The 11,674-nt window shown below is 42.7% G+C and overlaps 1 non-coding gene across 1 annotated transcript; it reads right to left on the reverse strand.

Annotated features, from left to right (window-relative positions):
* Positions 1-11,205: 11,205 nt before the first annotated feature.
* trnat-ugu (transfer RNA threonine (anticodon UGU)) lies at positions 11,206-11,293 on the reverse strand. Its single transcript is given in 2 exon segments — positions 11,206-11,241; positions 11,258-11,293. It is a non-coding gene; the product is annotated as a tRNA-Thr (tRNA).
* Between the last annotated feature and the right edge of the window lie 381 nt (positions 11,294-11,674).

Here is an 11,674-nt window from a genome sequence, read left to right on the forward strand (position 1 = left end):
CTTAATAATTGATTCCATCATTTTACCCACTACCGATGTCAGGCTGACCGGTCTATAATTCCCTGTTTTCTCTCTCCCTCCTTTTTTAAAAAGTGGGGTTACATTGGCTACCCTCCACTCCATAGGAACTGATCCAGAGTCAATGGAATGTTGGAAAATGACTGTCAACGCATCCACTATTTCCAAGGCCACCTCCTTAAGTACTCTGGGATGCAGTCCATCAGGCCCTGGGGATTTATCGGCCTTCAATCCCATCAATTTCCCCAACACAATTTCCCGGCTAATAAGGATTTCCCTCAGTTCCTCCTCCTTACTAGACCCCCCGACCCCTTTTATAACCGGAAGGTTGTTCGTGTCCTCCTTCGTGAATACCGAACCAAAGTACTTGTTCAATTGGTCCGCCATTTCTTTGTTCCCCGTTATGACTTCCCCTGATTCTGACTGCAGGGGACCTACGTTTGTCTTTACTAACCTTTTTCTCTTTACATATCTATAGAAACTTTTGCAATCCGTCTTAATGTTCCCTGCAAGCTTCTTCTCATACTCCATTTTCCCTGCCCTAATCAAACCCTTTGTCCTCCTCTGCTGAGTTCTAAATTTCTCCCAGTCCCCAGGTTCGCTGCTATTTCTGGCCAATTTGTATGCCACTTCCTTGGCTTTAATACTATCCCTGATTTCCCTTGATAGCCACGGTTGAGCCACCTTCCCTTTTTTATTTCTATGCCAGACAGGAATGTACAATTGTTGTAGTTCATCCATGCGGTCTCTAAATGTCTGCCATTGCCCATCCACAGTCAACCCCTTAAGTATCATTCGCCAATCCATCTCAGCCAATTCACGCCTCATACCTTCAAAGTTAGCCTTCTTTAAGTTCTGGACCATGCTCTCTGAATTAACTGTTTCATTCTCCATCCTAATGCAGAATTCCACCATATCATGGTCACTCTTCCCCAAGGGGCCTCGCACAACGAGATTGCTAATTAATCCTTTCTCATTACATAACACCCAGTCTAAGATGGCCTCCCCCCTAGTTGGTTCCTCGACATATTGGTCTAAAAAACCATCCCTTATGCACTCCAGAAAATCCTCCTCCACCGTATTGCTTCCAGTTTGGTTAGCCCAATCTATGTGCATATTAAAGTCACCCATTATAACTGCTGCACCTTTATTGCACGCACCCCTAATTTCCTGTTTGATGCCCTCCCCAACATCACTACTACTGTTTGGAGGTCTGTACACAACTCCCACTAACGTTTTTTGCCCTTTGGTGTTCTGCAGCTCTACCCATATAGATTCCACATCATCCAAGCTAATGTCCTTCCTAACTATTGCCTTAATCTCCTCCTTAACCAGCAATGCTACCCCACCTCCTTTTCCTTTTATTCTATCCTTCCTGAATGTTGAATACCCCTGGATGTTGAGTTCCCAGCCCTGCTCATCCTGGAGCCACGTCTCCGTAATCCCAATCACATCATATTTGTTAACATCTATTTGCACAGTTAATTCATCCACCTTATTGCGGATACTCCTTGCATTAAGACACAAAGCCTTTAGGCTTGTTTTTTTAACACCCTCTGTCCTTTTAGAATTTTGCTGTACAATGGCCCTTTTTGTTTTTGCTGGTTGTCAGACAGGAAGCAAAGAGTAGGAGTAAATGGGTACTTTTCGGAATGGCATGCAGTGACTAGTGGGGTACCGCAAGGTTCTGTGCTGGGGCCCCAGCTCTTTACATTGTACATTAATGACTTAGATGAGGGGATTAAATGTAGTATCTCCAAATTTGCGGATGACACTAAGTTGGATGGCAATGCGAGCTGCGAGGAGGAAGCTGTGAGGCTGCAGAGCGACTTAGATAGGTTAGGTGAGTGGGCAAATGCATGGCAGATGAAATATAATGTGGATAAATGTGAGGTTATCCACTTTGGTGGTATAAAACAGAGAGACAGACTATTATCTGAATGGTGACATATTATGAAAATAGGGAGGTGCAAAGAGACCTGGGTGTCGTGGTACATCAGTCATTGAAGGTTGGCATGCAGGTGCAGCAGGAGGTTAAGAAAGCAAATGGCATGTTGGCCTTCATAGCAAGGGGTTTTGTGTACAGGGGCAGGGAGCTGATGCTACAGTTGTACAGGGCATTGGTGAGGCCACACCTGGAGTATTGTGTACAATTTTGGTCTCCTAACCTGAGGAAGGACATTCTTGCTATTGAGGGAGTGCAGCGAAGGTTCACCAGACTGATTCCCGGGATGGCGGGACTGACCTATCAAGAAAGACTGTTTCAACTGGGCTTGTATTCACTGGAGTTCAGAAGAATGAGAGGGAACCTCATAGAAACATTTACAATTCTGACGGGGTTAGACAGGTTAGATGCAGGATGAATGTTACCAATGTTGGGGAAGTCCAGAAACAGAGGTCACAGTCTAAGGATAAGGGGTAAGCCATTTAGGACCGAGATGCGGAGGAACTTCTTCACCCAGATAGCGGTGAACCTGTGGAATCCTCTACCACAGAAAGTTGTTGAGGCCAATTCACTAAATATATTCAAAAAGGAGTTAGATGAGGTCCTTACTACTAGGTGGATCAAGGGGTATGGCGAGAAAGCAGGAATGGGGTACTGAAGTTGAATGTTCAGCCATGAACTCATTGAATGGTGGTGCAGGCTAGAAGGGCCGAATGGCCTACTCCTGCACCTATTTTCTATGTTTCTATGTTTCTATGATATGGATGTACACGGACACATGCAACGTCAATGTAGCTAGAAACACAACAGTTAAACTATTCGGTTATCACAGCTGATAATCACACTCCTTTTTAAATGCACAGCATGATCCGGATAATGAGAAAATACGTTTTAAAGGGGCAATTGATGAACCGGAATTGACAACCATCCCGTTGAAACAGACACCGAATGATCCTGGAGAGGAAGCACATCCCTCTTACACAGCTGCAGAATGGCCCTTCCCTTTCAGAAGAATAAAGTGGGATTTCTATCATTCCTGAATGCAATTGTGCTGTGCCTGATTGAGCGCGGTTCTCATGAGCACGCGGGACTGGGACGTTTGTTGAAGCCACAGGTGATAGCTAAGCAGGAAAGAGGGAGGGAAATAAAACCAACCCAGACAAAAAGACAATTTAAAATATATATATATTTATCATAATAATCAAAATAAATAAATTTACAATGTTATTGCAAAAAATTGAATTTGATTTGATTGAAATAAATAAATAATTGTTTCTTAATCTTTATAATTTTGATTGATCGAAGTCTGTGCGACTGCATGAAATCCATTGGAAATTAGGGCGTGCAGTCAGTAAATACCCAAACACAGTAAGCCCATGGTGTAAGACAAGCCACGAGGGAAGATGTGGGCAACAAAGGCCATCTTTTAATGTCGCGAGTGCCTTTCTGCAGGATCAGACAGAAGCTGCGTGTGCTGTGAAAGAGGTCAAATGTAATAGAGCCAATGCAGGCAGAACAGAAAAGCACATTTATTGTGAAAGTTAAAAAGTAGGGAATGTATGTAAAAATACTCATATATAAATATTTATACATATATTTATATAAACAAAGTCTGTCCGTCAGTCATGTCTTGTCTTGTCTTGACTTGATTTGTATCTGAAAATAAGGGGGAAGGAGCTCATCATGTCACACAGCCCATCGGCAAGCTCTCGCTAAAATCGCTCTGTTTCTAATTTATATAATATGCCATCTTTCAGATGTGGAATAGTAAAATCCCACAGCAGATTCTTCTCCTGTCAGGCAGTTTCCGAATGCGTGTTGAATCAAATCAGTGTGGCTTCAAGTTGCATGTAATGCATTTTTCCTCCCATGACATGAAATGCACAGTAAGATCGCGCAGAATGTTTGCACGCACTCCCTCGCTTACACAAATACACCAACAAAATAAGAATCCTGCACCCACCAAAGGCAGTTTTTGAAATTTGAAATTTGAATTCCGGGACAGACAGCACATTTCTTTTAAACAGATAGATAATGATCCGATACTGATAGCACACCATTTTGGAGAGACGGGGAATTACCCCGGGCAGACCAGCACATCACCTTAAAAGGGATACAGAAACACAATGAACAAAAACAAAGAATTCTGTAAAAAACAGCAGGCCGTGCAGATTCTGTGGATGAATTTCCCGGGCTCACGTTCCCTCAGATGATCATTCCGATATTTTAAGGAAAATGTAAAATTTACAGTTTTTTCCACGAAAATAGCGCCTGGAAAAAAATAGGCAGCGAGGAAGGACAAAAGGGAATGTCTGTGATACAGTGGAGCGAAGGAGTGATTGAATAATAAATGGAACAATGCGAAAAGGCAAAGTGGGTGGCAAGCGGGCAATAAAGTAACAAAGGATGGACCAGTGGAGGTGTTAGTGTGAACAGCAGAACCATTAGCAGACAATGGGAGCGGTGCTTATGATCCGATACGTTGAACCGAATGTTGAGGCCAGAACACTATAACATGCCTGGAATGTAGGGTTTGAACGCCTTTTAATCAGACCAGGCAGCTTGGCCACCCCGGATTGATTTCCTGCACGGTTTAAATTCGGCAGCCAATGGACTAAATCCAAAGCCAGCTTCTCACATCTTTTCAGCGCTAGAGAAACAGGACGCACTCATATTCAGGGCAGAGGCTGTTTCACGTTGAATTTGAGATTGACGCTGAATGTATGCGTATCCCAATGGAGGTGAGCTCATGCGTGCATAAAGGAAGATACACTGATCAAGTATTTGCGGGAATCAAACCGGGGTTTAGGTTGTCCAATGAGACACAGAGCCGAGTACATCTGAAACACATGAACTTTACTCAGTTCGGTGAGTTTCACTTTGCTCCTGGGAATCTCCAGGATTTTTGGACGCTGTCTGAACAACGGAGTGCAATCACACGTTTTAATTTGAAACATGTCAGTTTTCTCACATGTCGACCGGCTGAGAAGTGGTTTTTTGACTAAATGTTGGCAGGGCTCGTCCAGGATTTGAACCCGGGACCTCCCGCATTTCAATTATTAAAAACCATAAGCGAGCATCATACCCCTAGACCAACGAGCCGCCGACAATGAAGGACGTAGCTCTCAGATTCTGACGTTAGTTTGCTATTCGGCCCATCGTGTCTGTGCTGACTCTCAGAGACCGATCTCATGAGTCCACCTCTCCATAGTCCTGCTAATGTTTTCCCTTTGATGAAGTGATTATTTTTTGAGACATTACTTCACCAACGAGCTGCATCCTTGTCAGTAAAAGGTGAATTTGGCAAAGAGGTTCAATGTTATTGACGAAAAAAAAGGAGGGGAAAGTGTTTAACACAATAACGACAAAGCTGGGGGCATACTGGATCAGCAGTCCATTGCCTGAACCTCTCAGTCACCTTGTCTCCTAATTACTGCAAAGTCAGACATCCATCCCTTACTTTTTGCATTCAAACAGAAATAATGTGCACGAAAGTCTACTTCACCGCTTGTTTTGCCCGTGCAACCAGATCGACAGTGATGAAAATGTGCCATTAGCTTCTTAAAGCAAACAGCCTTCCTTTCCTTCAGGTGAGTGACTGTCCGAGATGGTTGGTTTTGAGGCTGAATCATAACAAAGAATATAATATTTCACGCGGCGTGTTAGCTGACCACTGCAGGACTCGAACTTGCAATCTTCTGATAAGATGACAGTTACAATCGAAGTCAGACACCTTATCCATTACGTCACGCGGCCGCTACCGTCGATACCAAATTTGTTGTTTTTTATATTAGGAGCAAATTTGGGACAAGGGTTATATCAAGGAGTGGATATCGGAAAACATGAGCATATTTTGAGTAATGAACAGATGCGCTGCGATATGGATTTACACGGACACAGGCAACGTCAATGTAGCTTGAAACACAACAGTTTAACAATTCGGTTATCACAGCTGATAATCTCACTCCTTTTTAAATGTACAGGATGATCCGGATAATGAGAAAATACGTTTTAAAGGAGCAATTGATGAACCGGAACTGACAACCATCCCGTTGAAACAGACACCGAATGATCCTGGACAGGAAGCACATCCCTCTTACACAGCTGTAGAATGGCCCTTCACGGACAGCAGTTCCATTTCGGAAGAATAAAGTGGGATTTCTAGCATTCCTGAATTCAATTGTGCTGTGCGTGAATGAGCGCGGGTCTCAGGACCACGCGGGACTGGGACGGTTGTTGAAGCCAGAGGTGATAGACAAGCAGGAAAGAGGGAGGGAAGTAAAACCAACCCAGACAAAAAGACAATTTAAAACATATATATATTTATCATAATAAGAAAATAAATAAATTTACAATTTTATTTTGCAAAAATTGAATTTGATTTGATTGAAATAAATAAATAATTGTTTCTTAATCTATATATTTTTGATTGAACGAAGTCTGTGCGACTGCATGAAATCCAGTGGAAATCAGGGTGTGCAGTCAGTAAATACCCAAACATAGTAAGCCCATGGTGTAAGACAAGCCACAAGGGAAGATGTGGGCAACAAAGGCCATCTTTTAAAGTCGCGAGTGCTTTTCTGCAGGATCAGACAGAAGCTGCGTGTGCTGTGAAAGAGGTCAAATGTAATAGAGCCAATGCAAGCAGAAGAGAAAAAGCACATTTATTGTGAAAGTTAAAAAGTAGGGAATGTATGTAAATATATGCGTGTATAAATATTTATACATATATTTATATAAACAAAGTCAGTCAGTCAGTCATGTCTTGTCTTGTCTTGATTTGATTTGTATTTGAAAATAAGGGGGAAGGAGCTCATCATGTCACACAGCCCATCCGCAAGCTCTCGATAAAATCGCTGTGTTTCTAATTTATATAATTTGCCTTCTTTCAAATGTGGAATAGCAAAATCCCACAGCTGATTCTTCTCCTGTCAGGCAGTCCCCGAATGCGTGTTGAATCAAATCAGTGTGGCTTCAAGTTGCATCTAATGCATTTTTCCTCCCATGACATGAAATGCACAGTAAGATCGCGCAGAATGTTTGCACGCACTCCCTCGCGTACACAAACACACCAACAAACTAAAAATCCTGCACCCTCCAAACGCAGTTTTTGAAATTTGAAATTTGAAATCCGGGACCGGCAGCACATACCTTTTAAACAGATAGATAATGATCCGATACTGATAGCACACCATTTTGGAGAGACAGAGAATGACCCCGGGCAGACCAGCACATCACCTTAAAAGGGATACAGAAACACAATGAACAAAAACAAAGCATTCTGTAAAACTCAGCAGGCCGTGAACATTCTGTGGATGAATTTCCCGGGCTCACGTTCAGTCAGATGATCATTCCGATATTTTAAGAAAAATGTAAAGTTTACAAATTTTTCCACGAAAATAGCGCCTGGAAAAAAATAGACAGCAAGGAAGGACAAAAGGGAATGCCTGTGATACAGTGGAGCGTAGGAGTGATTGAATAATAAATGGCACAATGCGAAAAGGCAAAGTGGGTGGTAAGCGGGCAATAAAGTAACAAAGGATGGACCAGAGGACGTGTCAGTGGGAACAGCAGAACCTTTAGCAGACAATGGGAGCGGTGCTTATGATCCGATACGTTGAACCGAATGTTGAGGCCAGAACACTATAACATGCCTGGAATGTAGGGTCTGAACGCCTTTTAATCAGACCAAGCAGGTTGGCCCCCCCGGATTGATTTCCTGTACGGTTTAAATTCGGCAGCCAAGGGACTAAATCCAAAGCCAGCTTCTCATATCTTTTCAGCGCTAGAGATACAGGACGCACTCATATTCAGGGCAGAGTCTGTTTCACGTTGAAGTTGAGATTGATGCTGAATGTATGCTTATTCCAATGGAGGTGAGCTCATGCGTGCAGGAAGGACGATATACTGATCAAGTATTGGCTGGAATCAAACCCGGGTTTAGGTTGTCCAATGAGACACAGAGCCGAGTACATCTGAAATACATGAACTTTACTCAGTTCGGTGAGTTTCACTTTGCTCCTGGGAATCTCCAGGATTTTTGGACGCTGTGTGAACAACGGAGTGCAATCACACGTTTTAATTTGAAACATGTCAGTTTTCTCACATGTCGACCGGCTGAGAAGTGGTTTTTTGACTAAAAGTTGGCAGGGCTAGTCCGGGATCACTCGCATTTCAATTATTAAAACCCCTAAGCGAGAATCATACCCCTAGACCAACGAGCCGCCGACAGTGAAGGACGTAGCTCTCAGATTCTGACGTTAGTTTGCTATTCGGCCCATCGTGCCTGTGCTGACTCTCAGAGACCGATCTCATGAGTCCACCTCTCCATAGTCCTGCTAATGTTTTCCCTTTGATGAAGTGATTATTTTTTGAGACATTACTTCACCAACGAGCTGCATCCTTGTCAGTAAAAGGTGAATTTGGCAATGCGTTTCAATGTGATTGACGAAAAAAAACGAGGGGAAAATGTTTAACACAATAACGACGAAGCTGGGGGCATACTGGATCAGCAGTCCATTGCCTGAACCTCTCAGTCACCTTGTCTCCTATTTACTGCAAAGTCAGAAATCCATCCCCTACTTTTTGCATTCAAACAGAAATAATGTGCACGAAAGTCTACTTCACCGCTTGTTTTGCCCGTGCAACCAGATCGACAGTGATGAAAATGTGCCATTAGCTTCTTAAAGCAAACATCCTTCCTTTACTTCAGGTGAGTGACTGTCCGAGATGGTTGGTTTTGAGGCAGAATCAAAACAAAGAATATAATATTTCACGCGGCGCGTTAGCTGACCGCTGCAGGACTCGAACTTGCAATCTTCTGATAAGATGACAATTACAATCGAAGTCAGACACCTTATCCATTAGGCCACGCGGCCGCTACTGTCGATCCCAAATTTGTTGTTTTTTATATTGAGAGCAAATTTGGGACAAGGGTTATATCAAGGAGTGAATGTCGGAAAACATGAGCATATTTTGAGTAATGAACAGATGCGCGGCGATATGGATTTACACGGACACAGGCAACGTCAATGTAGCTTGAAACACAACAGTTTAACAATTCGGTTATCACAGCTGATAATCACACTCCTTTTTAAATGTACAGGATGATCCGGATAATGAGAAAATACGTTTTAAAGGAGCAATTGATGAACCGGAACTGACAACCATCCCGTTGAAACAGACACCGAATGATCCTGGACAGGAAGCACATCCCTCTTACACAGCTGTAGAATGGCCCTTCACGGACAGCAGTTCCATTTCGGAAGAATAAAGTGGGATTTCTAGCATTCCTGAATTCAATTGTGCTGTGCGTGAATGAGCGCGGGTCTCAGGACCACGCGGGACTGGGACGGTTGTTGAAGCCAGAGGTGATAGACAAGCAGGAAAGAGGGAGGGAAGTAAAACCAACCCAGACAAAAAGACAATTTAAAACATATATATATTTATCATAATAAGAAAATAAATAAATTTACAATTTTATTTTGCAAAAATTGAATTTGATTTGATTGAAATAAATAAATAATTGTTTCTTAATCTATATATTTTTGATTGAACGAAGTCTGTGCGACTGCATGAAATCCAGTGGAAATCAGGGTGTGCAGTCAGTAAATACCCAAACATAGTAAGCCCATGGTGTAAGACAAGCCACAAGGGAAGATGTGGGCAACAAAGGCCATCTTTCAAAGTCGCGAGTGCTTTTCTGCAGGATCAGACAGAAGCTGCGTGTGCTGTGAAAGAGGTCAAATGTAATAGAGCCAATGCAGGCAGAACAGAAAAGCACATTTATTGTGAAAGTTAAAAAGTAGGGAATGTATGTAAATATATGCATATATAAATATTTATACATATATTTATATAAACAAAGTCAGTCAGTCAGTCATGTCTTGTCTTGTCTTGATTTGATTTGTATTTGAAAATAAGGGGGACGGAGCTCATAATGTCACACAGCCGATCCGCAAGCTCTCGCTAAAATCGCTATGTTTCTAACTTATATAATTTGCCTTCTTTCACATGTGGAATAGCAAAATCCCACAGCAGATTCTTCTCCTCTCAGGCAGTCCCCGAATGCGTGTTGAATCAAATCAGTGTGGCTTCAAGTTGCATGTAATGCATTTTTCCTCCCATGATATGAAATGCACAGTAAGATCGCGCAGAACGTTTCCACGCACTCTCTCACTTACACAAACACACCAACAAACTAAAAATTCTGCACCCTCCAAAGGCAGTTTTTGAAATTTGAAATTTGACATCCGGGACAGACAGCACATTCCTTTTAAACAGATAGATAATGATCCGATACTGATAGCACACCATTTTGGAGAGGCAGAGAATGACCCCGGGCAGACCATCACATCACCTTAAAAGGGATACAGAAACACAATGAACAAAAACAAAGCATTCTGTAAAACTCAGCAGGCCGTGAACATTCAGTCAGATGATCATTCCGATATTTTAAGAAAAATGTAAAGTTTACAGATTTTTCCACGAAAATAGCGCCTGGAAAAAAATAGGCAGCGAGGAAGGACAAAAGGGAATGCCTGTGATACAGTGGAGCGTAGGATTGATTGAATAATAAATGGCACAATGCGAAAAGGCAAAGTGGGTGGTAAGCGGGCAATAAAGTAACAAAGGATGGACCAGAGGAGGTGTTAGTGTGAACAGCAGACCCATTAGCAGACAATGGGAGCGGTGCTTATGATCCGATACGTTGAACCGAATGTTGAGGCCAGAACACTATAACATGCCTGGAATGTAGGGTTTGAACGCCTTTTAATCAGACCAGGCAGCTTGGCCACCCCGGATTGATTTCCTGCACGGTTTAAATTCGGCAGTCAAGGGACTAAATCCAAAGCCAGCTTCTCACAGCTTTTCAGCGCTAGAGAAACACGACGCAATCATATTCAGGGCAGAGTCTGTTTCACGTTGAATTTGAGATTGACGTTGAATGTATGCTTATCCCTGTGGAGGTGAGCTCATGCATGCAGAAAGGAAAATACACTGATCAAGTATTTGCCGGAATCAAACCGGGGTAAAGGTTGTCCAATGAGACGCAGAGCCGAGTGCATCTGAGAGACATGAACTTTACTCAGTTCGGTGAGTTTCACTTTGCTCCTGGTAATCTCCAGGATTTTTGGACGCTGTGTGAACAACGGAGTGCAATCACACGTTTTAATTTGAAACATGTCAGTTTTCTCACATGTCGACCGGCTGAGAAGTCGTTTTTTGACGAAAAGTTGGCAGGGCTCGTCCGGGATTTGAACCCGGGACCTCTCGCATTTCAATTGTTATAATCACAAAGCGAGAATCATACCCCTAGACCAACGAGCCGCCGACAGTGAGGAACGTAGCTCTCAGTTTCTGACGTTAGTTTGCTATTCGGCCCATCGTGCCTGTGCTGACTCTCAGAGACCGATCTCATGACTCCCCCTCTCCATCGTCCTGCTAATGTTTTCCCTTTTATGAAGTGATTATTTTTTGTGACATTACTTCACCAACGAGCTGCATCCTTTTCAGTAAAAGGTGAATTTGGCAATGAGGATAAATGTGATTGAATAAAAAAACTAGGGGAAAATGTTTAACACAATAACGACGAAGCTGGGGGCATACTAGATCAGCAGTCCATTGCATCAACCTATCAGTCACCTTGTCTCCTATTTACTGCAAAGTCAGACATCCATCCCCTACTTTTTGCATTCGAACAGAAATAAA

The sequence above is a fragment of the Pristiophorus japonicus genome, unplaced genomic scaffold (genome assembly GCF_044704955.1).
Source record: "Pristiophorus japonicus isolate sPriJap1 unplaced genomic scaffold, sPriJap1.hap1 HAP1_SCAFFOLD_49, whole genome shotgun sequence".
Classification (NCBI taxonomy): Eukaryota; Metazoa; Chordata; class Chondrichthyes; family Pristiophoridae; genus Pristiophorus; species Pristiophorus japonicus.